We start from the raw sequence: 27665 nt of genomic DNA, 5'->3' as shown, positions 1-27665 counted from the left end.
AGGGGGTAAATCATCAGCATCACCCCATTACCACTGTGGTTCCCCAGCACCAGCTTAGATTCCAGGGGGGTGGGGCTGACCAGGGACTCTGCCTGGGGCTGACCTTGCAGTTTATGTACGCACTGAAACTCTCTCATCACAACCAGCCGTGGAAGCCAATGCCTTAAAACAAATCTCCTTTCTTCCTTCCCTCCTTCCTTTCTTTCCTTCCTTCCTTTCTTCCATCTTTCTTCTTTTCTTTCTATCTCTACATGAGATCTACCCTCCTTCTATAGCTACAGGATGTATCTTCGCCTAGCTGTAGATGGATACACACACGCGTGTGTCGGTAGATACCTACACAGATGCATAGATAGATAGTATTGATTCCATTTCTCTGGAGAACTCTGTCTGGTTCAGAGCGTCTAGCTTGCACGCACTCCAAGAGATCAACCCTATCCACTAACAGCACCAGAAATGCCACTGTCCCACCCCCTGCTCCGCCCAGCACGCAGTCCCCACTCCCAGGGAAGGAGCTGTGCCCCAGCAATGGTACTAAAGCAGGAGGGAGGAGGAGGCATCGAGGACCTAGTCGTCTGTTTGAGAACGAGCTGGGAATGACCTGGCCCTCCAGAGTCTCCCATGTGACGCCCCAGCCCCTGCTTCTATCAAGGCCTAAAAACCCACCCCTGCCATCAGAGCCAGGCTCCCTGCATTTGCAGGACAGTCGTCTCCAGGCCCCCTCCCCTGTGCCCCGACTCAGCTGCCCCCTCTTCCCCTGCCTGCCGATGGCTTCTCAATTCTGATGATGTATCAATAACTGCAAAGCAAAATGCCACAGTTAGCAGCGCTACTGTACTGTAACTAATCGCTTTTGGAATCAATTCTCAGGGTTGAGTGTGTGCAGCGAGGTGGGGCTGAGTCCCCGAGGCCGCTGCAGCCCCCAGGAATTAGGCACACCAGGAAAAGTTCCAGGGGACAAAGAAGGGGGGTGGGAAAGGAAGCAAGGAAGGAGACCAAGAGGAGAGCAGATTTTTTAAAAGACTAATACAGAGAACGGGGGGCAGCAAATTGTGTCCCGACTCAAGGCCGGGCGAGGACACAGAGGGTGGCAGGACCTTTCCTGGGATGGGGACACCCCTGACCCCCCAGTCTCAAGCAGCCTGCAAGTCTCGGACCTGGAAGCTCCTCCAAGCGTATGCGGACCTCAGGGTTCTCTGGGGCTCACGTACTTAAAAGATTATGTTGGCTTAATAAACTGTGTTGCTGCCGCTGCCAGGTTATTCTCGGGCAAACACAGGAGAGGACTGGGGGAGAGCTCAGTGGCCACTCCCACCTACCCAGGAAGGGAAGAGGGGACAGGAGTTCAGTACAGAGGCCTAGGGAGGGCAGTGCCTCTGATCATACTCTCGGAGCCTTCTTCCTGCTGTAATGCATGAACCCCTCCAGAGATTCTAGAGGGAAACTGAGGCACAGAACCCTCAAACACCCCCTCGCCCCTGCCAAGGTGCAGATTGGAGGCCCAGGGAACATGGTGCCTGGCTTGTGGTGGCCACACTGTCCTCACTCTTGCTACAGTGGCCTCTGGAAGGCTTGGTTTCCCCACCTGCTATGTGGACTCCTTAATAACTGCCCTCTTGCACAGCCCTGACTCTGCCTGCTCCAAGCAGGATCATCAAAGGAGGTGGGACAGGCAGAGCCACACCACAGGGGCTAGTTTAGGAAAGTGCCAGAGAGGGGACAGGGGCCCCTGTGTGCCTTCCAAGCACGAAAGCCAGGACGAAGCGTTAGTGGGTCCAGTGCCTTGGGGTCCATGCGTTACCCACTTGTTCTTTAGCCACTCCACCCTGCTCCTGTTTACCTCACCGCTTCCCACCCCAGATCACCCAAATCCCCAGGACGGAGCCCCAGGGACTCAGGCCAGAGCTGGGCTGTCTGGGGGTGGAAGGGGCAGAAAGCCCCAGGCAGGTAGATAAGTGGGGGCAGGGGGAGGGGCTGATGGAAAAATGGAAAAGGTCCAGTGGCACCTTCAGGGCAGAGAAGGAGGGCATGGCATCCAGTCTCTTCCTGCAGAGAAAGTGCCAAGGCCAGGCCTGAGATCGGCTATTTGCTTCACTTGCCCAGAGACTGCTTCCATCGGTGATCCCTGGGGGCCCCTGTGGCTTCAGCATCTCTCCCAGAGAACAGCGGGAGGCTTGAGACCACCACACGCCCCCTAGACCAGGGGACACCCCTGCCAATTCTCCCACCTCCTCTGGAAGCCACCCTGCGGCCAAAGGCAAACATCTCCAGACCTCTGTTCACCCTTCCCTGCATCTCTATCCCTCTCCTGGGATTGCTTTGAGGGTCCCAGGGCCTGTGGTCCAGACTGGCAGGGCCTGAGGGCTCAGCAAACAGACAACTTAGAGGGCAAGGAGGAGTCAGGGCCCTACACAGGCTGCTTGGCATTTTGGCCAGGGAGCTCAGAGGTCGTGATCACTCCTGAGGTGGGGTGCAGGCCCTGGGGGCCTAACAGGGAGTCGAGACATTTGCGAATGGTTTTCTTAATTTTTTAAAAACAAGTAGAACCATTTCAGGTCTTGCCCTAAATCTTTCCGGGGAACAGACTGCTTTCCCAAGTGGGAGAGTAGAGGATGGATTAACCCACAGTTCCCCAGGAGTAGGCAGAGTCCCAGGCCTGCTGGTAAACAGAGGAAAAGTGAAGTCGCTCAGTCGTGTAGTCGCTCAGTCGTGTCCAACTCTTTGCAACCCCATGGACTGTAGCCTACTAGGCTCCTCCATCCATGGGATTTTCCAGGCAAGAATACTGGAGTGGGTTTCTATTTCCTTCTCCAGGAGATCTTTCCAACCCAGGGTTTGAACCCAGGTTTCCCACATTGTAGGCAGACATTTTACTGTCTGAGCCACCAAGGAAGTCTCAGACAGAGGAAAGGTGTGCAAGAATCAGGGGATTTAGAGTAAAGCAAGCTGCCACTTCTCAGCTCTCATGTGGACAAAAGTAGACACGCTTGGCAATCTCAGTGAGGATAGACGAGACAGCTGGTGGAGCACGGGCGGGTCCAGACAGTTGGAGAGCTGTGGGCAGGATCTGGAACATTCTAAGACCAGCCACTCACAACCAGGTATCATCTCCAGGGCCAGAGGAGATGAGCCCAGAGAAATCTGTCGCAACAGCAATACCATTGCTGTTGGTTCTGGACAACCAGAGTGTTCGTCAAGGACAGAGCAGGTGAAGACAAAGCCGTAGATTCCTAAGACAGATTTCTCCACAATAGACAAAAGGAATGGATCAGAAATGCACAAAGGAGCTGCAAAAACACAAAGCCAAAAGAAGCAAGTTGCAGAAAGAGGTCACGTATGTGCACTTTAAGAAGTGGGAGAACTATGGTCTGTTTGTTGTTCATGGTTATATGTGTGCAAGTGTGTTTTCTTTTCTTTTTTTTTAATTTTTTAAAATTTTATTTTATTTTTAAACTTTACAATATTGTATTAGTTTTGCCAAATATCGAAATGAATCCGCCACAGGTATACCTGTGTTTCCCATCCTGAACCCTCCTCCCTCTTCCCTCCCCATACCCTCCCTCTGGGTCGTCCCAGTGCACCAGGCCCAAGCATCCAGTATCGTGCATCGAACCTGGACTGGCGACTCGTTTCATACATGATATTATACATGTTTCAATGCTATTCTCCCAAATCTCCCCACCCTCTCCCTCTCCCACAGAGTCCATAAGACTGATCTATACATCAGTGTCTCTTTTGCTGTCTCGTATACAGGGTTATTGTTACCATCTTTCTAAATTCCATATATATGTGTTAGTATACTGTATTGGTGTTTTTCTTTCTGGCTTACTTCACTCTGTATAATAGGTTCCAGTTTCATCCATCTCATTAGAACTGATGTATTCTTTTTAATGGCTGAGTAATACTCCATTGTGTATATGTACCACAGCTTTCTTATCCTTTCATCTGCTGATGGGCATCTAGGTTGCTTCCATGTCCTGGCTATTATAAACAGTGCTGCGATGAACACTGGGGTACACGTGTCTCTTTCCCTTCTGGTTTCCTCAGTGTGTATGCCCAGCAGTGGGATTGCTGGATCGTGTGTTTTCGAGGGACAAAATGATGGACACCAAGTTGATGCTCAGAGCTGCCTCTGGGTGTTGGGTGGAGGGGTTGAGGCTGGGGGTGCAGAGGGGACTTGTCCTCCATCTCTAAAGCTTTTTTTTTTTAAACAACGCGCTATAACTAAATGTTAATCATTGTTAATTGCAGCAGAGAAACATAGATATTTATTATATTTTACCTTAATTGTCGTTAAGTCTCCAAAAATTTTCTGAGATAAGCATGGTTAGATTAGAAGCCCCTTGAGGAAGAGAGAGACCCGGATGACACGTGTACAGTCCCTCAGCAGTAGCAGAGTGTTTTACACCCTCAGTGGCTCAGCGGAAATCCGCGGCCCGGGTGGATGAACAGATGAATGACATATGTGACAGTGGCTTCAGAAGAGTCAGATCTGCCCTTTCCGCTCTCCCTCCACTTAAAGGACAATAAACTAGTCCAGAACTGTCTCTTCTACTGTCCACTGAGATTTTCTTTAGAAACCACCAGCCTAAGCAGAAACTGTTGCATTCCAAACGAGGGTCCTGGGTGTGGGGACGATCAGTCTCCAGATGTTCTGGAGACTAGACCATCTGTGTTTCCAAGAACTCGGGTTCTCACATTTTTCTCCCCCCTAAAATGCAAGGGGAGGACACAGAGCCTGGGGGACTCAGCGACTGTCCTCTGAGCTGAGTTTCCCCACAGTGGGACGAGCACCACAAGACCCCGACTGCTCAGAGGGCTTCTTCGCTCCCTGGCAAGCAAAGATCTTCACGCAGACAAGGAACCCAGAGCCACACAAGAGGGGTCAGCAGGGTGGCTGTTCTATTATGAGGGGCCGAGTCCTGGGAGCTTTCTGGCAGGTCTGCTCCACAGGCAGAAATCCATCCAGGGCAATTTACCCTGAGAACTGCCATCCTTTATCCACTGGGCTGCACAGGCACACTTGTCTGGGTCCTCCAGTGTGGACCGGGCTTTGAGTGTGCCACGGTGGGCAGACGTGCCCCCGGCTCTGGCTCTGATCTTATACACGGTTCCACTTTCTGTGTTACAAGCTAATAAAAGCTGCATGATCAAATTCCAGGTCATTACTCAAGGAAAGGGACCCCTCTGTGGTCGCCAGCCACAGTTCTGAACCAATTAAAATAAGCCCGGCCTTTCTGCGGGCTGCCGCCGTGCCCACCGCCCTGGAGGTCTCGGAGGGCCCATGCCTGCCATGAGCAAGATGCACAAAATGTTAATGGAGACGCTTAAATGCCATGTCGAGGGGATTCTGGTAAATAAGGCCACATGGAAAAGGCTGGGGGAGAAGTCTCCTGAGCTAACCCTGGAGGAAACTTCAATAAAAACGAGATTGGATTGAAAACAATTCACTCTGTTGGCTGGCAGAGCTGGGAGGGGTCTTCGGGGGAGGGAAGCTATTTTATTTCCCATTAGTTCCCCTTTGCACCTTATGTGCCCCCTGCTGCCAACACCAGAATCTGCCAGGGTGACGGCGCCCACTGAGTTGGCTGGGAGAATTGGAATCGGGGTGTCATTTGCCAGCGCAGGCACAGACAAGCAGGCAGTGGTTTAGTGAAGGTGGAGACCGGAGGGCCTGGAACAGAGCTGCGAGGGCGGGGGCGTCTTGGGGCTGAGAAGGTGGAAGGGTTTTGCTGAGGACTCGGTTGTGGGGAGTTGGGGGGCAGGCACACTGTCTGGCAGCTGCTCTGAGTTCTGTTGGGTCCTGTTTCAGGTAGATCAGATGTCACCCACGAGACAAATGAGTAAGCTTCCAGAGAACACTGCCCCGCATCTGGGTCAGCAGGTAGATGGGGCCTGGTGAGCAGTCCAAGTGGACACTGTTCAGTGTAATGTCCACTGTTCAGTGGACAGTCAGCATAAACTCAGGGTCAGCCCCGAGTTGGGGGGTGGGCAACCCCACTGGGCTGAAACTTTGATTGTTGCCCTTGCTCCCAGCCAAGACTGTCTATCGCTCAGAGTTCTGCCTGAGGCAATTGAAGGACCCCCCAAAACAAAAAAATAAAAAGAAGTCACCAGGCCCAAACAGAGACTCGAGGAATCTGGGCTAGGTGAGCTGGGCAAAGCAGCCTGGTGCCCTTCCTCACTCAGCCCCCACCCCCAAGGCCACCAGAGCCTCCCCTGCATGCCTGCTTCTGTCAGTCACATTTTACAGCCGGAGTGAAAAACCTTGTCCCAGCTAGGGCTGCAGATTTAGCAAGTTAAATTACTGGGGCGGTTGGGGGGGGAGATTAATCCCTAAGTCCGGTCGACTCTTGCAGTCCTACGGACAGTAGCTTGACAGGCTCCTCTGTCCGTGGGATTCTCCAGGCTAGGATACTGGAGTCGGTTGCCATTTCCTTCTCCATAAATTACTGGATGACTAGTTAAATTTTAACTTTCAGGTAAACAATAAATAATGTGTTTGGCTTTTTTTAGTATAAGTACGTATCATGCAATATTTGGGACACACTCATACTACCAATTATTCATTGTTTATCTGAAGTTAGAATTTAACCAGGTGCCCTGTATTTTTACCTGGCAACCCTAGCTTCCAGCTGTCTGACTGCCCAGCCTAAATACACAAACATACACACACACTCACGTACAGATACACACAAGCATGCACACACAGGCACACCCTTCAAAGAAAAGAAAGGAGCTAACACTTTACAAGGAGCAAACTGCCTGCCTGGTGTTTCCCCTCTGTTTGCTCCTGAGCCCTCCTCCCATTCCCCACCCCCCAACAGCTGCCCCATAACTCAGACAAAGAGGCCGGGACACTGGGATTGTCACTTGTCCAAGGCCGCACGGTCAGCATGCAGCCTGGCTGAAATTGCAGACCCAGGTCATTCGCATTCCAAAGTCTGCGCTCTTTCCACAAAACCAGACCCAATGCATCAAACTTTAGATGTTTATCTCCAAACAAAATGGCCATAAGGAAGTTGCTATTGATTCTGCAGTCAAGTCAATGCACAGTATTTGAGGCCTTGGCTCAGCTCACGCCAAACTCGGAACAAAGATGCCATTACAGTCCAGGGAGGCCCCTGCTGGGGAGCTCACTCAGGACAGGGGTGTCGGTGAGCACACGTGACTTCCATTCAGAGGGCTGGTGGTTTGGGTCCACCTGGAGAACTCCACTGGCAATCAAGGTTGGAGCAAATATGGAAAGCAACACTGGTGTGTGTGGAAGGGCATTCTAGAAAAGAGAATCTCTCCGCTGGAACCAAAAAGGGGACAAAATCTGTGCCTTCTTGGGTTGAAAAGATAGACCTGAGATTGTTTGCAAATTGGCACGGTGTCCCTGAGCCCTCAACTTCTCCTTAACAACTAGTTGCTTCCCGGATAACCAGTACATTGTTTAGCACCTTGCTATGTGGTTAGAATTGCAATCTTTAATGAAAAAAAATAATCACAATCTTTGATGAGGCCAAGGTGAGTCATGGGTGGGGCATTCTTCTCATCCATCTGGGCCACTGTATTGGCAGGGAAAGAGATTGGAAGTGACTGACAAGTCTTGCCCTTTACATCAGCAAGACAGTTACCACACCACACACTAACTCCCAAGTCTTAATCACTTGGTTTCATAACGACTTTTCTGAGAATGAAAGTTAAGCTTTACCACTTTGTTGTATCTAGAAATAACTCCCCCCCCGCCCCCCCCGTCCTCCTTTGAAAACAGTCACTTCATGGATTGGAAAAACCTCCAGCACATTGTTAGTAAATCTTCCTCCCGTGAACTGTCTGCCTGCTGTCAGCAAGTTTTATGAGAGACAGAAGCTCCTGAGAGTTGTCAGCTGGGCTCTTGCAAGGACTAATCTTTGTCATGAGTGAAATAAAAGTATTCTGGACCTAAAGATTGGGATGGTTCAGGTGTTATTTGCTAACCCAGTGGCCAGGAAGAAAAACAGCATGGGGTTAAGGAGACCACAAGGAAGAGGAGGAGACCATCATGGATCATCCAAAACTCTAACCCAGAGGACACCACCAATCACATGTTAAAATCCAGAAAACAAAACTGCAAGGCCAAACGAGCTGGAGAGGTCTGCTTCATGAAAAGTACAGCCGACGCCTCCAGCTCTTGCTTCCACAGTCAGCACCACCGCACCTCCCATCTTCCTTTCTCAATAGTGCAGTCAAGAGGCAGTCAAAGTACTAACATCGTGATGTTTTCATTATTTGCCTGATGGGGTTTTGTTGGAAAACTGTGTGCCTAGTGTTGCATCTTGAGACTTTCTTTGTAAGGAAGGAAGATGTGGGGAGGTGGGGGGAGGAAGCTGATGCTGGATTGCTGGATTTCGGCTCTTCCGGAGACAGCCCCCTGCAAGGAGCTGGTTTAATTATAGGCAGGTTGTTGTTTTTTTTACATGACCTACTTCCCAGATGGTTTTCCCCGTGTTTCTTTAATGCCACGAAGTTTTGACATATTGGAGCCGGGAAGGAAGAGCAGTCAGACCTGCATCACCCAAAAAAGGAGGGAACCTGGGGGCTTGACGGTGGGCCTCAGAAGAAAGGAAGAAACGAAACAGGTAAGAGGCTGAGAGTGAGAGAGGTGGGAGAGGGAGAGAGAGCAGGGAGGCTCTTGCTGGCCACTTGGGAGATACTGGGTGACCTCCCTGTACAAACCCTCTGGCTGGCCCAAGCAGCCATTACCCAGGAGGCCTCAGCCCGGTTTCCGGGTGCAAAGCTCAAGATCGGCTCACTGGAGGGCCCTGGGCAAATTGCTGCTGAGGGCACCCTGGGCTGGCTCATATGTCCTGTGGTGCGGGACCACGTGGGTGGCCTGTGGCTCCTGAGGTGTGGACACCTTTCCAGAAGGCTGTGGTGGGTTTGCTGTCTGACAGCTATGACTGTAGCCTCTGGAGGGAGAGGGCTGGGAATCACTCCCCACAGAGTCCCTCTTGGTGCTGACTGTGACCCCAAGCCCCAGGACAAGAAGGTTCTGCAGACAGCCCACCACCAGGGCCAGCAGCAGACTTAGGGCCCCTAGTGCCCTGGCTGTCCAGCAGGACCCCAGATCTTCCTGCTTGGAGAACAGATTTGACGATGCTTGTCCCGTCGTTCTCCTGCCTTGAGGCAGGGACCCTCTTTGACCGTCCACGTCAAGAGAACTGGTACAATTTTTAAATGCTTCCTGGTAAGGCGTTCCCCATGCTCTCTCTCCCTTGGCAAACCAACCCCACTGCCAGAGAAAATCCTTCCTCTGATGTATCCCAGATCCTGCGCGAGGAGCCCTGAGAGTACTCCCCACCTCCTTCCCTGGGTGCGTTTGGAGAACAGCTGCTTGCTGCCCACTGCTGAGTTGCCAATAGAGCCTTCAACATAGAAACACTGCACTTCACAGCTGTGAGCTCTGCCTGACTGCTCTGTGCATATCTGTCTTTCCCCCTAAAATCCTGGAGCAGGATTGCTACTGTTTGCAGCAGGCACGGCTCTGAGGAGCCGCCCTACTTCTCTGTGTCACAGCCTGGCTCTCGCCAGCACTAATAGGTAAGCGGGAAATGGATTCCTCATGCCCCTGGGGAGCCACCTTCTTGGCACATTCAGAGAGTTTGGCACGTTCTGCCAGGAGCCTCCATTACAGCAGCTTCAGGTCCTAGAGGTAACAGGAGGCACTGGGGGAGGCCACCACAGGGGCACTGGGGTCCCTGGAGAGGAAGCCTCCACACGCCACCACTGCCGATACCCACATGCCATGAAACACCACGTATCAATTTGATTCATGGCCTTTGTGTTTCAGATTCAGACGGGCTGAAAAAGACAGCTGGGCTTAAAACCTATTGTGCTCAAATGAGGAGTTGGAGCTCAGGGCACAGAGCGATGCTGTCATCTTCTAAAGGTGGATTCCCACCTACAAAGATCCGGGGACCCCGGGGACCCACCTGTGTCCTCCTTGTATAAAATGCCAACTCCGCAACACCAGGGAAGGAAACCAAACACATGGCCAAGGCACTCTCTTGTTGTTGCAGCAGGTCTTGGGGAGGCAACAGCCGCTGAGCTCAGGGCCCCTGTCTCCTCTGGACCTTGCCCCGACACACCTCCTCAGCTGAGCTGGGACACAAAGCGACTTTAAGTCATGGCAAAGAAACCCCCAGGTCTGTTTTCCATGAAGAGCAGGTGAATTAGTTCTCATCAGAAATGTATCGTGGCCCCTGGGCTCATGGAGAAGACACATCAGACAGAGGGAGGGAGAGACAGAGATGAGAAGGAAAAACAGGGATGAGTGTTTACCAGGCACAGGGAGACTGAGAAATGGAGACTAGAGGATGCCAAAAGGCTTTAGGAATCTGCATTCTAATGCAGGAGCTAGCACGAACCTTTGTGATCTGCTCTCAAGTCTGCATGCGTGTCTATTATTAACTTTAAAAATGCAAGAGTTGACACAGAACAATGTTGGGGTAAGGAAAAAAGAGGTGGGTGCAAGTAGAGAGATACCAGGGCATACGCTGTCAGGGTGGGATTCATGATGTGTCTCAGAAGGAGTGATAAATACGGGGGGCGGGAGTAGAGAGGGCACCCCAACCAAGAAAGAGAGCAAGAGCGGTTCTACAGAGCGCCTGCCGTGGAACTAAGGCCAGCAGGTTATTGTCTCACTGAGACTGTAACACTGAAGGGCTGGCAGAACATGCCAAGCCACTCAATGAGTTGGCCCAGGCAGTGTGCCCAGGCACAGTTCCCAGCACAGAGCCTGGCACCTAGCAAGCTCTTAATAAAAGTTAGTTTGCTTCCCCACGTGGAGCAGACCCAACCAGGGGCAGTGGAGCGGAGGGAAGAGCTAAGGACCTGGCTCCTAAATGAAACTTGTTTTCCTGGGAATGATGAAACCCATGTCACATAGGATCCAAAGGCAACAGCAGGTGAACGAGATGCCCAAGGGTTGGGATGGAAAGGGAAGGAGCCCAGCCAGCCAGTCACCAAGATGAACATTCCTAAGCAGGTTCACGGGTCTCAAAGCCCCACCTGCACCTGTGGAGCCCCAGCTACACCACACATCTGGAGAGAGAATACCCAGGGTTGTCTTTGGGTCCACAGAGGGAGTCTGGGATGCTTCATAAGTTAATGCACAGTGCTGTGATTCCAAAGTCCTGTGCCTGGAAGACCGCTTCCCAGCTCTAGCAATTGCAAAGCACTCAGGGAAGGATATGAGATTGGCTGGCACGGGGTGTGGACAATCGGCCCCATGCTTACTTGTCACAGCCATTAGTTTGAAAGTAAGAAACATAGTGGATGTGGAGCTTGGGCAAAGCTGCCAGGCACCCTAAACCACAGTGCTGTAGGTGCCAAACAGGGACTCCTATCATTCTGATCCCATTGTCACTGGGACTGGAAAGAAAGTGTGTAAAAGACACAGAGAATTGGTGTGTAACGATATAAGATCTGCTGCTGTTGTCCATGATATCCAGATCTTGGTAAGAGAAACACTGGGCCAGGACTTCTCACAGAGGCTCCAGGGGCATGGAGAGTTGGTTCCAGGAGCCCTCATCTCTTACTACTGGTGTTAAGTCATTGCTGCAGCACAGACAAGGGGCAGTCCCTCTCCCACCATCCCTGTAGACCACAGGAAGCCTGCCCTGGGGTGGAGAATAGAAACTGGTTACTAGGCATCAACCGTATCAGGAATTGAGGTTTTAAGCCCCTTTCCTAGTCCAGCGTGTTGGGTGGTAGTGAGGGCAGTGCATTTAGCCAAGAAAAGATGCTGCACTGGCGGCTGCAAAGCCACCAACAGACACTGGTACCCTGTGGCTGCACCTGCCTGCCGCCTGGACCCCGCTCCAAGCCTCCCTGTCATGGGCGCTCACACCTCATTGTCTTCTCGCTCTCAATGCTGCCAGGATTGCAGAGGAGGCAGTGCCACAACTCAGTGCTCTTCCACCCCAGCCAGAGACGACTGCTTGCTGAGAGCTGGTGAGAACGGCGTGTTCTGCCCATGGCCGGTGGTGCGTGGAGCGATCCACCAACGTGAGCCCAAGCCAGGCTTCATTAGTGCACAGATGCACACAGCGAAGGGAGACCAATTGTTTGGACCTCGTGCTGTCAAGCTGGCGGGGCAGGATAAGAACTCAGGATCTTGCATTTCTAGGCTATCTGCAAATCTTCAGGTGGCCACTTCCAAAAGTAACGGAATCACTCAAGTGCCTCTGTGGGAGCTGCGAAGAGGAAGCCCACTTCTTGCTGAGCCCCTCATGGGGGGAGAGGGGGATGCCGCCTGCTTCGGTGACAATAGCTGGCCCCTCCGTGGCATCCTTCTGCCTGCCACATCATCTAAGCATGCGGGTCAGGTCTGGGGACTGATGGGTAGGGGGGCATTCCTGTCCCCTCTCTGGACATCCTTTCAGGGGGCTCGGAGTCACTGGCTATGGGGGTTTGGTGGCTGTCATGCCCAGGAGGGAGCACAGAGAAGCAATTCTGCCATGAGCTGGTGGTGGCTCTGGACAGGCTGCCTTTGGTGGAGGAGCAGAGTGATGGACTTCAGCTTTCAGGGAATGTGCTGCTCTCCAGGGGGCACCCAGGGGCACAAGGAAACCTCAGAGGGGAACTCCATTTCTGAGGGTTGGTGAGGAGGTGCAGCCAGTGCCAGGCACTCCCCTTGGCAACTCCCCCCTCCCTCTTGAGAGAAAGGCCTGTGGCTCACCTCCCACCTTCTGGGGGCAGCCCCTCTGGTGGTGGGCAGGTAGTTGATGCTACAGGTATCTGGCCCATGTCCCCAGCACTGTTCCCTGAAAGCCTCCCCCAGCCTAGAGTTCAGAGGATCTGGTTCCTGGGTTGGGGGAGAGAGGCCCTTGGAGAGGGTGGGGGTGGGGCGTGGAGAGGGGAGCGCAGGCAGTCTGCCCACACAGCTCTAAGGCACCACCTGGCAGAGTGGGCCGGCACCTGTAGGAGGCATACGCTCATTCATCACCCTCGCAGCCCAGCTCTGGCTCCTCAGCCTCTGGGTGGGGAGACAGGAGAGGGAAGGGGTGGACAGCTCTGAAATGCTGCCCTCAGCCCAGGGCAGGGTCATGGTTCCAGGGACTGTCCTGTGTGTGTGTGCAGAGGACAAGCCCTATAATGAAGGCTCCGGGCACGGTAGGACACGCAGCTGACATGTTTAGCACCCTGGGCACAACAGCTCTTTGTAGACAACAATGAAGCCTTTCAGGAATGCCAAGTCCTGAGCTGATCCCCACCCCAGGCAACAGGCAATGGCACTTCTGCTCATTCCTGTTGTGCGAGCCCAGCCAGGGGAGGAGCAGGCAGGAGACACTGAACAAGGACTAGCCATAGGTGAGCTGCTCGCCCCTGGTCCTCCCCAGGGGAGACAAAGTAGTGGGCTCATTTCTGGGAGCCCCACAGGAGGGGCTGGGCAGCCTGTTGGGTTGGGCTTTCCTGGGCCCATCTGCAGTAGGAATGTGGAGAACAGCTTGAGCCATCTCATCAAGAGATACAGCTTTAACTTCAGAGGGACTTGTCAGTGAGCCCAGTAAGATTTCAGAGAACTTACTTATCCCTAAATGTCAACTACCCAGTCACTTACATTTCCCCTAACAGAACGGCCCCTTGACCTCAGTCCTTCACTCATCATTGTGATGGGGGCAGAAGGAGCTCCTTAGAAAGGTCAGTCAAGACCAACCCCTTCTCAGGATGTGAACATCTGCAGTCCCTCTACCATGAAATAAAATTTAAACATAAATGAAAAGAACAACAGAAATGTAAGTACAGCTGCAGAGGCGCCTTCTTTGCCTCCCTGCTCTGAGCTCCAACCTCTTGGATATTTATTGTTCATTCTCCCCTAAATCATTCCTGATGGCTGGACCGCTTGCACTCCATCATGGGGAGAGGCTGTGCGGAGCTGCAGTTCCGTTTAGCTTGCAGAAAAAGGAGCCTCCTAGGAAAAACCCACCTGGGAGCTGTCCGGTGCTGAACTCCGGCGTGATGGACGATTATGGACCATCTGCACTTTCAGAGGGGGATAGATTTATGAGCGGGAGAGACAGCTAGAAGAGTGTCCATTACTATAACTCACTGCCCTCTTCAGAGATATTCTAATCAGGCATCTTCTCCTCCTGCTGAAAAGCCCAGGTTAAGAACTGGCAAGAGGTGAGATTACATATTTCTGGGGTGCTTTCTTCCCAGAACAAGGCTGTCAAAGGTGCTGGGGACAAGGGTATCAGGATGTCAGGGTGGGAGCCACTGGTGGATGGACCCTTTGCCTGGCAAGGCAGGTTTCTGGTCACGTTTCCCAGGGTTCCCTGTCTCACCTTGGCTCCTGATTTCTTGCAACTGGTGTTGAGAAGATAGAAGAATCCAGTATGTCTCTTCTTTCTCAGCCCCTGCATGGACCTACTTGAGATTTTCTGACCACCAGGAATCATGCAGAGGGTGCAGCAAAGATCTGGATCTTCCTGGTAGGCTGTGTGGTTTGATATTTATGTGCACAGGGAAAGGAAGGGAGTATGGTCAGGTCCTGAGCTGGATGCCTTCTGTACATTGATTCACAGGAACCTTATTCCTGCTTTACAGGTGAGAGAACTACAGTCCGTGGTGGTGTGTGACAGGGCCTCTGGCCCAGGTCTATCTGGTCCTCCCCAGCCTGCTGCCTGAAGGCCCAGACGACAAGGCAGAGATGTACAGGGAACTTCTCACTGGCCTCTAAGGCTGACCCCCCACCCAGAGCCCCTCCATCAGGACAGCCCCTGACTCGTCTCCAGTGGGCTCCCACCCCCTCAGAGGGCCCTGTAGTGAGGAAGTGAACTGACCACCCTGGGCCCCAGCTCCCAAGAAAAAACCCCTACACACAGACAAACAGCCCCTTAATTTCTACTTCAGAGTTCACTTCTTTCCACTTCAGAATTCACAGAGCATTTTGACACTTGCCTAATCTGGCCACAGCCTTTGTATTAGATAAAACAGATATTTTTAATCCTCATTTTCAAGGTGAAGCAGTTAAGGGGCTTCCCTGAGGCCAACCAGCAGTCGAGCCAGAATCAAGCCCTCATCTCCTGGCTCTGTGTCTGGGGCCTTTCTGGCCTCTGCCTGCCTGCCTGCCTTCCCAGGAGGCTGCCCTGAGCACAGCCACCCTTGGGAATTGCCTCCCTTGGGGATCTGCCCTCTTCTAGGCTCTCCTTGTCTAAATTTGAATCTTGTCTCCCTGATTCCACCCGCTTTGGGGTAGGTTGAAATCACCCGGCTCATTGGCAGAACCTTTGAGAACTCACCTGGGTGCAGGCTCTGAGACTCTAATCAAAGACCCTGCATATCGGGAAGTGCCCCCTCCTGCCAGGACCCTGCCATTCATTCTCTGAGAGGGTGAGCCAGGGACCCTTGCGATGATGTACAGCTCAGCAGTAGGACCAGCTCTCGAGAGTCCTGGAGTCAGGTCTTAACTGGGACAAGATTGGGCTGTGGCTGAAAACAGCAGAATTCAGCTTGTTCTTCTGTGGCTTTTATTTATTTCTATTTATCTTAAACACACACACACACACACAAAACACAGAGCTACAATTCTACCTGCTCCAGCCTGGGAGCTCACCTATGACCTTTTCACCTGGAAAAAGCCTTCTGTTCTTGACAAGCCCCCTCATCTCAGTCACTCATTTTTCCCACCACTCAGTTGACCATGCACACATGGAGGGCAGGACCCTATCTCGCACTGGGCAGTCGGGAAAAGCATTCTGCAGGAGGTTGAATGTGCACTGAGCTGGATCTTTTAGAGGGCCTGGAAGGTGGTCAGGTGAGGAAAGAGGGTGGGAGGGCTCTGTATTGTGGAGGCAAAGTGGGCAGCAAGTGCAGCACGCCCTCCACGTGTGTGTGGAGCAAAGAGAGGACGAGGTCGGATTGGTGAGCAGGGCAAGCACCCCTTTTTAATATAAAACCTCATAGGCCTGTTGCCCTAGGAGATGGCTGTTCTCTGCAGAGCATTTGGGGCACTGGGCTGCCCCCGTGCAGGCCACCCTGTCCATCACAGCGGATGTGATGGAGGGCCTGTCTCTGGACCAGTGTGTCCAACAGATGGTGCCATCACAAAGATGCTCTGTGGCTGAAAGGTGGCCAGTGTGCCTGAGGACCTGAATTTTAAACTATTTTATTTAAATTCATTTACTTTTAAGTGGCCACTGTTTTAACTAGCTTGGCTCTGGAGGTGAACTGCCCAGACAGCCTCAGGGTCTCACGCTGCCTGACCTCACTGACCGCTGGCTGAGAGCAGCTGTGGCCGAGACCCTCATGTTCTAAAAGCTTTGTTGTGAAGCCTGAGCCATGGGAGGGGGCGTGTATCGCTCTCCAGCCTGAGACATTTTGCTTCACCTGTGAAAACAGCATCCACTTGATGAATGGCCAGTGACTGCACTTTGTGAAATTAAATTCTTGGCTTGGACAGAGCAGCATGGGGATAACCATGGCTGCCCCCGCAACAGGGACAGGGCAGCAGGGCACTAGGCAGCAAAGGGCTCAGAATCCTGGCCCTGGCAGCTGCCACATGAGGGCAAGGCAGGCAGATAGCTACATCAGCAGGTGTCCCAGGCATTGGCTGGAGAGGAGCAGGAAAGAAATCAAGAACGCTCGTGTAGGAAAGGAGCTATACAGCAGGGAGGGATGGGACTCACATCACCCATCGTAACCCAGACTCTGGACCCTGGTGCACTGTCACCCCCAGGAAAGTGTCTCTCCAGGGCACATTCACACAGGTCTGACCTTCCCACTCCTCCTGCCTCAGACACAGGAGAATTTATGCGCCCCTGTTATTTCTATCCCAGCTCTGCTCTCCATGGAAACCAATTCCCCTCCTGCTTCATTATTATTATTATCTTCATTAACGCTTGATAGAATGCAGTGTCCATTATGGCCATCCTGGGAACTCCTATAAAGTGCCATTTCCCCAAACCCATCCTCCACCTCAGCCAAACTGCAGGTGATCCGTCCTCGGCTGTGGGGCGGAGGAGGGCGGCGGGAGTTGGGGTGATGAGAGTGCCTCATCCTTTATGCCTCTTCTCACACAGTAAAAATTCCTACCAGTGATATATGGTGACACCGTAAACTCAGATCACCTCTGAGAACTTGCTTCATTACCACCCCCACTATATAGTCTGGCAGTTACTCTAAACCCGGCCTCCTCTCCTCCTTCTCCCTGCAGGGAGGTTTGCAGAACCCATGGGGGCTCTAAAGAGTGGCCTCTGGTCCCTGACTCTCACTCACAAAGCCTGGAGGCCAGAGTCCACCGCGGCCCAATGGCCGTCCTCCGGGTGAATCTCTGGGAGATGCAGAGAATCCGAACGAACATTCGAGTGCCCTGCCCACTTGTGCGCCAGATTCGCTCCTCGCTCATCCCAGAAGCCTCCATCTATGCCGTCCCACCCCTGTTCCTTTTTACCTGAACCCCCTTGAAAGAACTGGCAAGTATGTTACTTGTGATGTCTCTGCACAGCCCCCTAAGTTGGAGCCAGAGGACCACCCCCACCACACCTGTGCCCGCTCAGAGAGTTGTGGCCTCTGACCCTCCTCTCCATTTGCAGTAAAGGAGTTAGGTTGTTCTGGAAAATGGGCCATCAGATGAACCTCAGAAACTCTGTGTGTGTGTGCATGCATGTTCACACATGTGTATGTGTGTGTTCACTGCCCACCTAAGGTCAGCTCCACCTTGGGATGGACCAATGCCTTCTCTTTCTCCCATCTCACCCCTACCCTCAGTACCCAATAGAGGGGCCAAGTGCCTGACTCTTACTTAGACTAAAGTAATGAGTTTATTTAGGGTGTCAGGCTGGTTTTGCTGCTGGGCTGGGGCCTTGGCCCTTGCCCTGGACAGTTCTGGAATTGCCCGGAGGCCACCTGGAAGTCCCCTTGGCTCTGCCCAGTTTTCCCCACATAGACCCCAACTGTCATCACCAAAACCCCCTCTGTGCACAGAGATGTCCGCCTGCCGTGGTTTCCTTTGAACTCTGCAGAATCTTGGGTTGTCCCCATAGATTCTTTAAATAGACAGGGCAGGGGGGTGGTGGGTGATTTCAGGGGATGTTCAGGTTCGATGCCCTTCTCCATCTTTCATAGGTGGGATTTTCAGGGTGGAAGGAGGAGTTGGGCATCTCCCCAATCCTCTGACTCTCACCAGTTCTGAAAGGGAAAACCCAGCCCACAACGAGGTGGCTACCATGCAGTTTTGGGTCATGAAGTCGGGTGGTAGGTTTGTGGCCAGGGAGTCTTCTCTGGATCTGAAGGTCCTGTGGTGCCCCCTGCCCACTGTGGCCCCTCTCTGAGCCCGTTGCTCACAGTTGGGACTATCACTGGCCACCTTATCTTGTTCTCACTCATGCTATCTCTTGGGTCACTGTGTTATTTCAGTCTAGTTTTTTCTTTTTTTTCATGAGTGTGTGCCTTGCCTCATAAACTAACCTGTCCGTTTATACTTAAAAAAATGTTTAAAAATGTTTTTAAATCTCACATCTGTAGCCCCCAGGCCCTAAATCTCTATTTCTGAATATCTACAGGGAGTGTCCACTCAATGGCCTCTTGACCCTCATCCCAGGGGACGTAACTTATCCTGTGCAAGAGCTGCGTGCAGAGTCGCTGTTTCTGGCACGTGGGCTTCCATTCACCTCCCCTCCGGGTTCAGCTTCAGTCTTTTCTGTGCATTTTTACTTTTCTCTTCAATTTCATCGCCTTCCAATCAGACCCTGGTTCCTACAGTGGCCCTGTCTCTGCCCACACCATTATGTCCCCACCACCACGCATCAGCAAGCTCTCCCTGCCCCAGAGCCTGGAGGGCTTCACTGCTTGAGGTCAGAAAGTGGGTTTCTCACCTCCCCCATCAGCCACTGCAAATGTCTCCCCCATTCTTTTCCTCCTGCCTGCAGCTTGGGGTTTCACCATGCACCCATGTCCAGCTTATGGCTGGACATCTTCATAAACTGCAGACTCCCAATCTCCAAAGAGATCAGAAGCTCCCAGAAGACAGGCTTTCTGAACTGAGTTCAGGCTGTGGCCTGTCTGCCATTCCCATGGTTTTCTGTGTCTACCTGCTGGAGACTATACAGGTTTTAGCTGAGGTCCTTCATGGGCATTGCAGAAAAGATCACAGAATCCCATTTCACTTCAACTGTAGTTCCTAATGCCCATGTGAGGCAGGAGGGTCCAGACAATAGTACAGAGAGTCCCGAGGTGCTCCTGGGTTTGTCCTCCCCAGCCTGGCCTGCTCCCCACCCCGTAGAGACACCCACCCCTTGATGAACAGACACTCCCTGCTGTCTCATACTATTGTGTGTTCAGTTCTGTCTCAGGTTTGAGCAGTCGAGTGCCCAGACTGGGTAGTAGGCTTCATGAGGGGCTCCCCACTCACGGGCAGCTCCTCAAGGCTTGGGCAAGTCAGCTCTGACCCCTGGCCCCAGAGGGCGAGGGAGTGGATGGTCACTCAAAGGAGCAAGGGAGAACCGGCACCCTCAGTGGCCTGTCCCTGCCACGCTTCACCAGCCCCCTGGGCCACCTCCTCGTCCTTGACCGCTGCCATCTAGGTTTGAATTCTGTCTCCAAATTGGAAATCACTCCAGCCATTCAGGACTGGAATTGGAGCCCTAGCAGGGGAAGGAGCCATTTGTAGCTCTTATTTTTTTATGCTGCTGAGCAAAGCAGGGATCAGACTAAGCACAGCTGTCAGGAGGTGTTTGTGATAAATCAATACAGAGCCCAGGGTGGGGAGGAAAGGGGAATGAACAGGGAGCCCAGGTTGCTGGGGACAAGGGCCAGGTACGGGCCAGATGCCAGCTCCTGAATCCGTAAGCTAAAATGAGGAGGGAATGGAGAGGGGGTGTGGGGGAGGGGAGAGAGACAGAGACATATAGAGAGAAGAGTCAGAGAGACAGAGAGACAGAGGGAGACAGGGACAGAGAGGGAAGAGACAGAGATATATAGAGAGGCAGAGAGGGACAGAGAGGAAGAAAGAGAGAGAGAGGAAGATAAGGGGAAAGAGATGCGCTGAGAGAGAGACAGGGATACAGAAGCGGGGTACAGGTTGGATACCCTATCATGGAGGAAAGGACTTTCAGAAGCCCCATTTAGATGTGGCTGGTCATCTCCCAGCTTTGATGAGGGCACTGTCTGTCATCAAGGAGTCGGGAAGAATGTTTTCTCTTCTCCAAAAGTATTTTCATTTTTTAAGAAGTTCCCATCCTGGCTCTTCTCATCGAGAAGCCCACGCTGGCCTCCCCAGGTATTGTGAGCCACGGTGGTTTCACTCTCTTTTGTTCCAGAGACACAGAACTGTTTAATTCTCATCCTTTAGATCAATACCTGATGTCATGTCATCCAAAGCCATTATTTTTACACTATGGAAAAAAAAAAGCAGACTGAGTACAGTCTAAAGAAGACAGAGAGAGGAGGCAAAGCACACTGCTTGGGAGGCTGCAAGCAAACATCCTGTTCAGAACCATCCAACCTTAGCATCACCCAACTGGCTCTGTCTGCCTCCTGGCTCTGGGACAAAAGTACCTGGAGGGGAGACAGAATGAGAAAAAAGATCCTGGGAAAAGAACACGCCATGACCCCAGAAGGGTTTGTCTGATAGCAAAGACCACCCCAACCACCAGCCTGCACAATGAGAGTCCTACCAGGACCGAGGCCTCCACACCTCCCCTGACCCTCTGTCCCATCTCCTCATGCCTCTCGCCCTCCCTGCTCCCTGGAGCCTCCCTTCATCCTGCAGCATGCTAAGCCCCCACATCCTCAGAGGCGTCCTTTCTAGGACCTTCCCCCCTTCACTGCCACACAGTTGTCTCCTCTCTCCCCTTTGACCTCCACGCCATCCCCTCCTATGAACTGCAATCCTGCTCCCTCCTCTGCTCTCGTTCCCAGCTTCCCTGAACCCTGGTTGCCAACCAGCTCCCCATTGCCATAGCCAGTGGCCCATCTGCAGTCCTGCCCTTTCTCTTTCTTCCGTCGCCTTTTGCCTGTCATCACGCGGTCCATGAGATGGTCTCTTCCATCATCTTGTCCCGTTTCGACCCATCACTCCCTTCCCAGGTGCTCCTATCCTTTCCCTCACCTCCAGTGACTTCCTAAAGCATGACCTTTATCCCTGGGCATCCCCGCTGCTTCTGGCACGGTGCTTAGCATTTTGGAAGAGCAGCCTCAGTGTTCAGATACTGTCCCCATGGCTTGAACATCCTCAGTGCTCGCTCATTTCCTACAGGTGGGCCTCTTAACCTTTGGGGACCCAAGAGCCCTCTCCCCAGAAAAAGGCACACCTGTGCACAGAGCTAAATTTTGCAACCATTTCAGGAGGCTCATGGATCAATGGGAACATATCTGTAAATCCCTCAGTCTGAAAGGTCTGAAAGGCTAAGACAGTTCTCCAGGGAGCTATCACCCTCTGGACCCAACACAACTTCCCAGCCTGTTTCCTCATCTGTAGAATGAGACCAGTGACAGAGTCACCTCAGAGGGTGTGTGTGAGCCTGAAGGTACATGTGTGTAAACCACATAGCTGTGCCCCACACAGATCCCGTGTCTTAGTCCTGACCAGTCACACCAACCCACCCTACACAGACACATCGGCGTTCCTCAATGGGCCTGGCTCCTTTCCCCCAGTGAACCCCGGATGTTCCATTCTGTCCGCCTAGAATACACTCTGCTGGAGAACCCTCACTTGTCCTCCAAATCCCAGCTCAGATGTCACCTTCTCTCTGATGCCTTCCTGGCTTCCAAGGCTATTGGCCAGCCCGTCCTCAAGGCTCCTCGAGTTATTGGTGCTGTACTGGGTCTGCCCTGTGCCCAGGGGCTATACTGGGAGGGCTGTATCCTGGTTCTGACCTCCTTGGTATTCGGGGCCCAGCACAGGGCAGGTGTTCAGTGTATCAACAAAGCACATGGAGATATGTCTGTGACCAAGCAGAGGTGCCTAGGGCAAGAGTCTGGGGGAACCACTGCATGTGACTCCTCTCTTTCACCTGGTGGGGGCCTAGATAAAAACTACTGGGGGTGCTCTTGCGTCCATTGTCAGATGCACCGTTTATTGTTATTCATCTTAATGTATACCTGGCCCTGGGCCAAGAACCATGCTTGTATTATCTTGTGTGATCCTCACTCCAGCCCCCTCAGGAGACGTTATCATCATCACTCAGTCTCACAGTGGAAGAGACTGGGGCTCCGAGAGGCTAAACACCGCCCAGACTCTCATCCCTGATGCCAGACACCCCTGCACTACCCATGTGTGCAGGCCCCCGTCGGCAGTCCTGGGCATAGTGCCCCAAGCCCTCCAGGCCGGGCCCGCTTCCCACTCTGGTGTTACCTGCACTGACGCCAAGGACCCTGTGTGCTGTCCCCCGACACCCCTTGCCTGTGTTCCTGGAAGCCCCTCCTTCCTGTTTGCTCCCAGCCGTTCTTCCTCCAAGTTTCAGATTCCCTGAGCCTTCCTCGAGCGCCCCAGACCCCGCCAACCTCACCTCCCCTGAACTCCATGCTGCCTGCAGCACAAATCCAGAATGTAGATTCTCCGGTCCAGTATTGGGATTTTCCAGAAACCCCACCTTGGTTCTTGTTATACTATTCAACCAGTTCTTACAGAAAAGGCAAGACTTGCTATTTCTCCCACCTGCTGCCGATCTACCTGCCCCATATTGTAGAGACACCTGTCTCCTCATCACTGTTACCCGTGAGTTCAGACAGCATCACCCGCCTCCTTCATTCTGCCCTGTAAAGCCCCCCTCTGTTCTTTTAAATCCCAGTCGCTCAGATGGAACAGCTGAAGTCCCAAAAGCTGACCCCTGCTGCCCAGCAGCCCTGGAAACAGAAGAGTCAGGGCAAGGGGCCTCACGCTCCAGTGTCCCGGCTCACAGGAGCAGAATCCTTTCTGTGGAGGTAAGCCCTCAGCCCCTTCTTCTCTCCTCTGAGTCAGCCCTTCAACTTTACCCAGGCACACAGAACAGTCTGGGCCTCGGGTACACCCAGGTCTCTTACTCCTAGCCCAGTACCGCCAGAAACAGGCTCCCCAAGAGGTAGCTCATTCGCCAGGACCTCCAGAGGGGCAAGGCTCTGAACGAGGAAATGCACATCACGAATAACAATGGAGAATGCTCTGGGGCTTTATTGGTGTCTGGCCTTTGGGTGGCAATTAAAAAGGCACAGTAAGAAAGTGAAGTGCTTCTATTTCAACGTTCCTGACTGTTGCACTGCCGGGAGGAGCTGCAACATCGCACTGCCTCCTAAGATCAAACTCAGGGCTAGAACTTTTCCAAGGAAAGACTGTGCTTACTTAGCCAAAAATATTAGTAACAGCTGGGACAGAGCCACAGGTGCTAACAAGCTTCCCTCCACATCCCTGGCACCCTCAGTATCTCTGGAACCCCTGCTCGGGGCCGAAGGTGCAGGATCCTAGACTGCCTCACTGAATCAGGACATATGCACTGTCACATGTGAATCACAAGCCTAACTTCACTCGTTCCTGTGTGCACACGCATGTTCAAGAAAAACGTGTTCATGAGTCAGATTAAGTTGATGCACTTGTATTTATTTACTGTACACTTTCTCTCTCTCTCTCTCTCTCACACACACACACACACACTTCTTACCCATAGCCTGCCTCTGAAAAGCAAAGAAACTGGCAAATATGTATATTTCTTGCTGTGTGTTCACACCTCTCCTGATATTTTGCAATGGAGTAGAAGCAAGTGGGGTTTCATCTTGACTGGCCCAGTCATCCCCTACAATGAGAGGAACAAGGACTAGGAAGTGGAAGCAAGTGGGGTTTCATCTTGACTGGCCCAGTCATCCCCTACAATGAGAGGAACAAGGACTAGGAAGGCAGTTTTGTAACTCTTCCCAGTGCCGCAGTGAGCCGAGAATATTTATTAGAATGTTGTCATGCTTATATTACTGTAGTTTATGGAATTTCTCTCCTTCTGTGGAATTTCAGGGAGACTGGGGTGAGATGGAGAAAAGATCCCGTGAACAGCTTTTCCAGGACTGCGTAACTCACCTCCCTTGAGCCCCACCCCCACCACTACCACCCCTAGAGCTTCATTTATGTAAAAGGTGCTCACCATCGGCATCCATTTTCAGCAGTCTGTACTCAGAGAGGTCAAAATACAACACCTAGGAGTGGGAATTCATGAGTACAGACTTCAGCGTCCTTTCTGGAACTAGAATCACTGCATGGGTCCCCCAGCAGCTCAGTACCATGGAGTGAAAATTCCTGAGTGACAAGTACTTTTCCCATGGACCTTGGATACAAAAACCCAGCTACCTACAACTTGCACTGCTGCCTGTCCTCTCCTTCACCCATTGGCTATTATATGATTTTGGCCGTCTGGGTTCTGGAACCTTTGGAAAACCATTGGTCTGGGGCAGTGGTTCTCAAAGTGGGGTCTCACAGCCCATGTTGGCCTGAAGTCAGGGTCTGGGCCCTAATGTGGTCCTAACACCTGTGTGATCTCAGACAAGTCATTCATGTTTCTCCCCCCGCAACCTTGAGCCACATTTTTTTTTTTTTTCATGAGTGAAATGAGCAGATTGGGTTGGGTGGGCGTGAGGGTTCTTTCAGACCTGTGTGCTACGGTTCTAGGCACTGTTGAAATGCACCAATAACCAGAGCTGGGGCAAACAGCAGGGGTGATGTAGAGCCTGTTTTACTGTCCCCCGTCCTCCCACTGGCTCTCAAAGCTCCCACCCCCTGATGTTAACCTTGAACACAGCAGAATCTGCATTGGGAGCTAGGTTGCCCTCCACAAGCCCAGCTTCCCAGAAATTAAATCTCAGACTTGTTTCTTTCCTTGTAGGGGCAGGCCTCAGCAAGCTGGGTCGCAAGCTGCCCCAACACTCTGATTTTTCAAGTAAAGATGACATGTGCTCCCCCTTAGGTCACCTCTGCTACACGGGGTAGGGTGACTTCACAGCATGTCCTGGCACATCTGAGACGTGACCTCTCCTGGGTGATCAGAGGGAACCCACAAGATGATGAGCGCACAATCACTGGGGCTTCCCAACACAGGCCTGGTGCTCAGAAGCCAGGAGATGGAAAAGCTTGCAGTTTTCCATGACGGCCTGAATTTATGAGATGAACAAAAAAAAAAAGGAAAAGAAAAAGATGAAAACATCTGTACTAAACATCTGGATTCTATTGCTAACCATGAAAGCAAATTTCTCAGAGTCAGCATGTTGGAGAGGGCTGGAAAAGGGTGTATTTATAAACAACTGCGGTATTTAAATGGGAAAAAGATGCCCTAAACACCACAATTTCCTGCTTTAAACCTTTTCAGGATGGAGAGGCATTGAGTTCAGTTTTGAGTCACAGGGAGATAGTTGTACCAGCAAGTCAAGCTCTGGACACAAACTGGCATGATTATAGTCTCTGGGTTCTGGAAGTTGATTCCCCCACAAAAAAGGCATTTGAAGAAAGGGTTAAATGCACCTCTGTATTTGTGCGTGTGCATTTATTAACTTAAGGAGGAAGGTGTGCACACACATGTACATGGGTGGCTGGGTGGGCACAGTCTATTCACACAAGTTCACGTGTGGGTGTGTGCAGAGTCATGTTCACGGGCACGTGTACACATGTATCTATGGGCCTGTACACAACTACGCACGGGTATTTGCTTGTGCCAGTGTGTGCATATGTGTACATGTACAGAAATATCCAAATAAAAAGTTTACCTATTTGCAGCCTACTGTTTTTTTCAGCTTCCTTTTTTTTAAACCTCTTCATGCTTTCAGCAGCGAGACCCCCCTCCATGCCTTCCCATCACTAATAACTCTGTCTCCAAGTTCTGCCCTCGTCAGGTGTAACTAACGTGACTTAGGAGGCGTCATCCCTGGGCGTCCAGCGATTGGAGCAAAGCGTCAGGGAGGGGAGTCAGGAGCTGGTGTGGACAATCACCTCCGCCCTGCCCTCTCCGCCTGTCCCTCGTGCCCCTGAGCTGTGCACACAGAGCATCAAGGATCCATTTCTCAGCCAGAGAAGCAGCTCCTGCCCCTCAGTGCATCCGCGACAGAGCCCTCTCTGGGTTCCGGGCTCTTTGTATAATAGTCTTAACAGGGAGAGGAGTCATGGCGGGGGTGGGGTGGAGGGGGCGCCTGTCTGCTCTCATGAGCCATGCTCCCTGAAAATCCCTAGCCAGGGCCATGGGAAAAACGATTTGCAGCCGGTGGCTCCTAATGTATGGAAATATCTCTATCAGTGGCTGCAGGTGACATCTTAACAAGAAAAGAGATGAGAGAAATGGAATCCATTTGGAAAATTTTACCTCTGGCCTTCCTGGGAGCTGGGGCGAGAGGGTGTCCTCAGTGGTCGGTCCCCTCCCCCGGGGTCCTGGCTAGCAGGCAGCTTTGCCAAACCTGTCACCTGGCATTAGAGGTGATAAAAACCGCACACTTCCTAACCCTGTCGTGCGGCTTGTGTTTAGGGCTCTTGCTTTATCAGTTTTTATTTCGTGTAATATTCATCACACTGGTTTATTTATGGGGCCCTCGTTGGGAAGTTATTTTTCAGGCTTGGTGAATAAAACATTAGCCTTTGCGGCTTGTCAGGGTGACTGCAGCTCCTCTGATGTCAAGCTGACGAACTGCCTTTTCTTTTTCCCAACGACTGCACTTTTAGAGAAATTTATTTGTATTTTGTTGGGCATTTGTTGTTCTTTTCTCTTTTGGCTGGTGGATGTTGGTCCAAGTCAGGTTCTTTTCTGTTCTGATGAAATGCTGGAACCTTCACTTGCTGAGAAAGGTAATATGTTGAGCAGGAGGGGCAAGAACTGAAGTCCTGGGCTGGAGGAAAAACACCCTGAGAATCCCACCCTTCAGCATGCGTGAAGCTCCTCCAAACCACATGCTGATGAAAGAGGGACTTTTCAGTTTTATGGATAAAGGACCAGAGCCCTCCCCAGAGGAACGCCAATCCAACTTCACGCATAAGGCGCTGGGGACAGGGGTGTGGAGTCCAAAGTCCCAATGAGAGTCACAGAGAAAACAATCTCAATGTGTTAAAAAAAAAAAAGTAAATGTGGCTTTAAGCAAACTCCAAATAAGAAGATGCACATTTACAATAAAGAATCCTTACTGCTGTTTAGTTGCTAAACCGTGTCCAACTCCTTGCGACAGCATGGACTGTAGCCCACCAGGCACCAGTTCACGGGGTTTCCGAGGCAAGAATACTGGCATGGGTTGCCATTTCTTCACCACCCAGGGATCGAACTTATGTCTCCTGCATTGGCAATTGGATTCTCTACCACTGAGCCACCAGGGAAGCCCACAGTGAAGAACACTAGGGTGAAAATATTCACTTTACAACAGGATGGGCATAGTAATTCTCCAGTAATATTTCTCAGTGCATTTAAAATGTGAATTACTTTACATGACTTTTCAAGTTTCATTATGAGGAAGGAAAGAAAGAAGGAAGAAAGAGGGAGTGAGGAAGAAAAGAAGGAAAAAACAAGCTGGCAAGGTGATGCTGTATTTCACATTAAATAGTGCCAAGTTTTTCTTTTTCTTTCTTTCCAGAAGTCAAGAAAGGGGTTTAGAAGACTTCGATCAATAAAAACCCAGCCAGATGCTGGTGATTCACTACAGCTTGTCTTTTGGCAGAGGCCTAGCCTGGCCATCTCTTAATTAAGTGAGACCGGACTATGGTCAACCTCACCAAG

The 27665-nt window shown here is 51.8% G+C and overlaps 1 protein-coding gene across 12 annotated transcripts in view; it reads right to left on the bottom strand.

Annotated features, from left to right (window-relative positions):
* The window catches only part of RBFOX3 (RNA binding fox-1 homolog 3), a 441600-nt gene that overhangs the window by 203680 nt on the left and 210255 nt on the right, over nt 1-27665 (bottom strand). The window lies entirely within an intron of this gene.

Source organism: Bos indicus x Bos taurus, chromosome 19 (genome assembly GCF_003369695.1).
Source record: "Bos indicus x Bos taurus breed Angus x Brahman F1 hybrid chromosome 19, Bos_hybrid_MaternalHap_v2.0, whole genome shotgun sequence".
NCBI lineage: Eukaryota > Metazoa > Chordata > Mammalia > Artiodactyla > Bovidae > Bos > Bos indicus x Bos taurus.
Note: the sequence above shows the minus strand (reverse complement) of the source record. Positions and strands in the feature narration are given on the sequence as shown.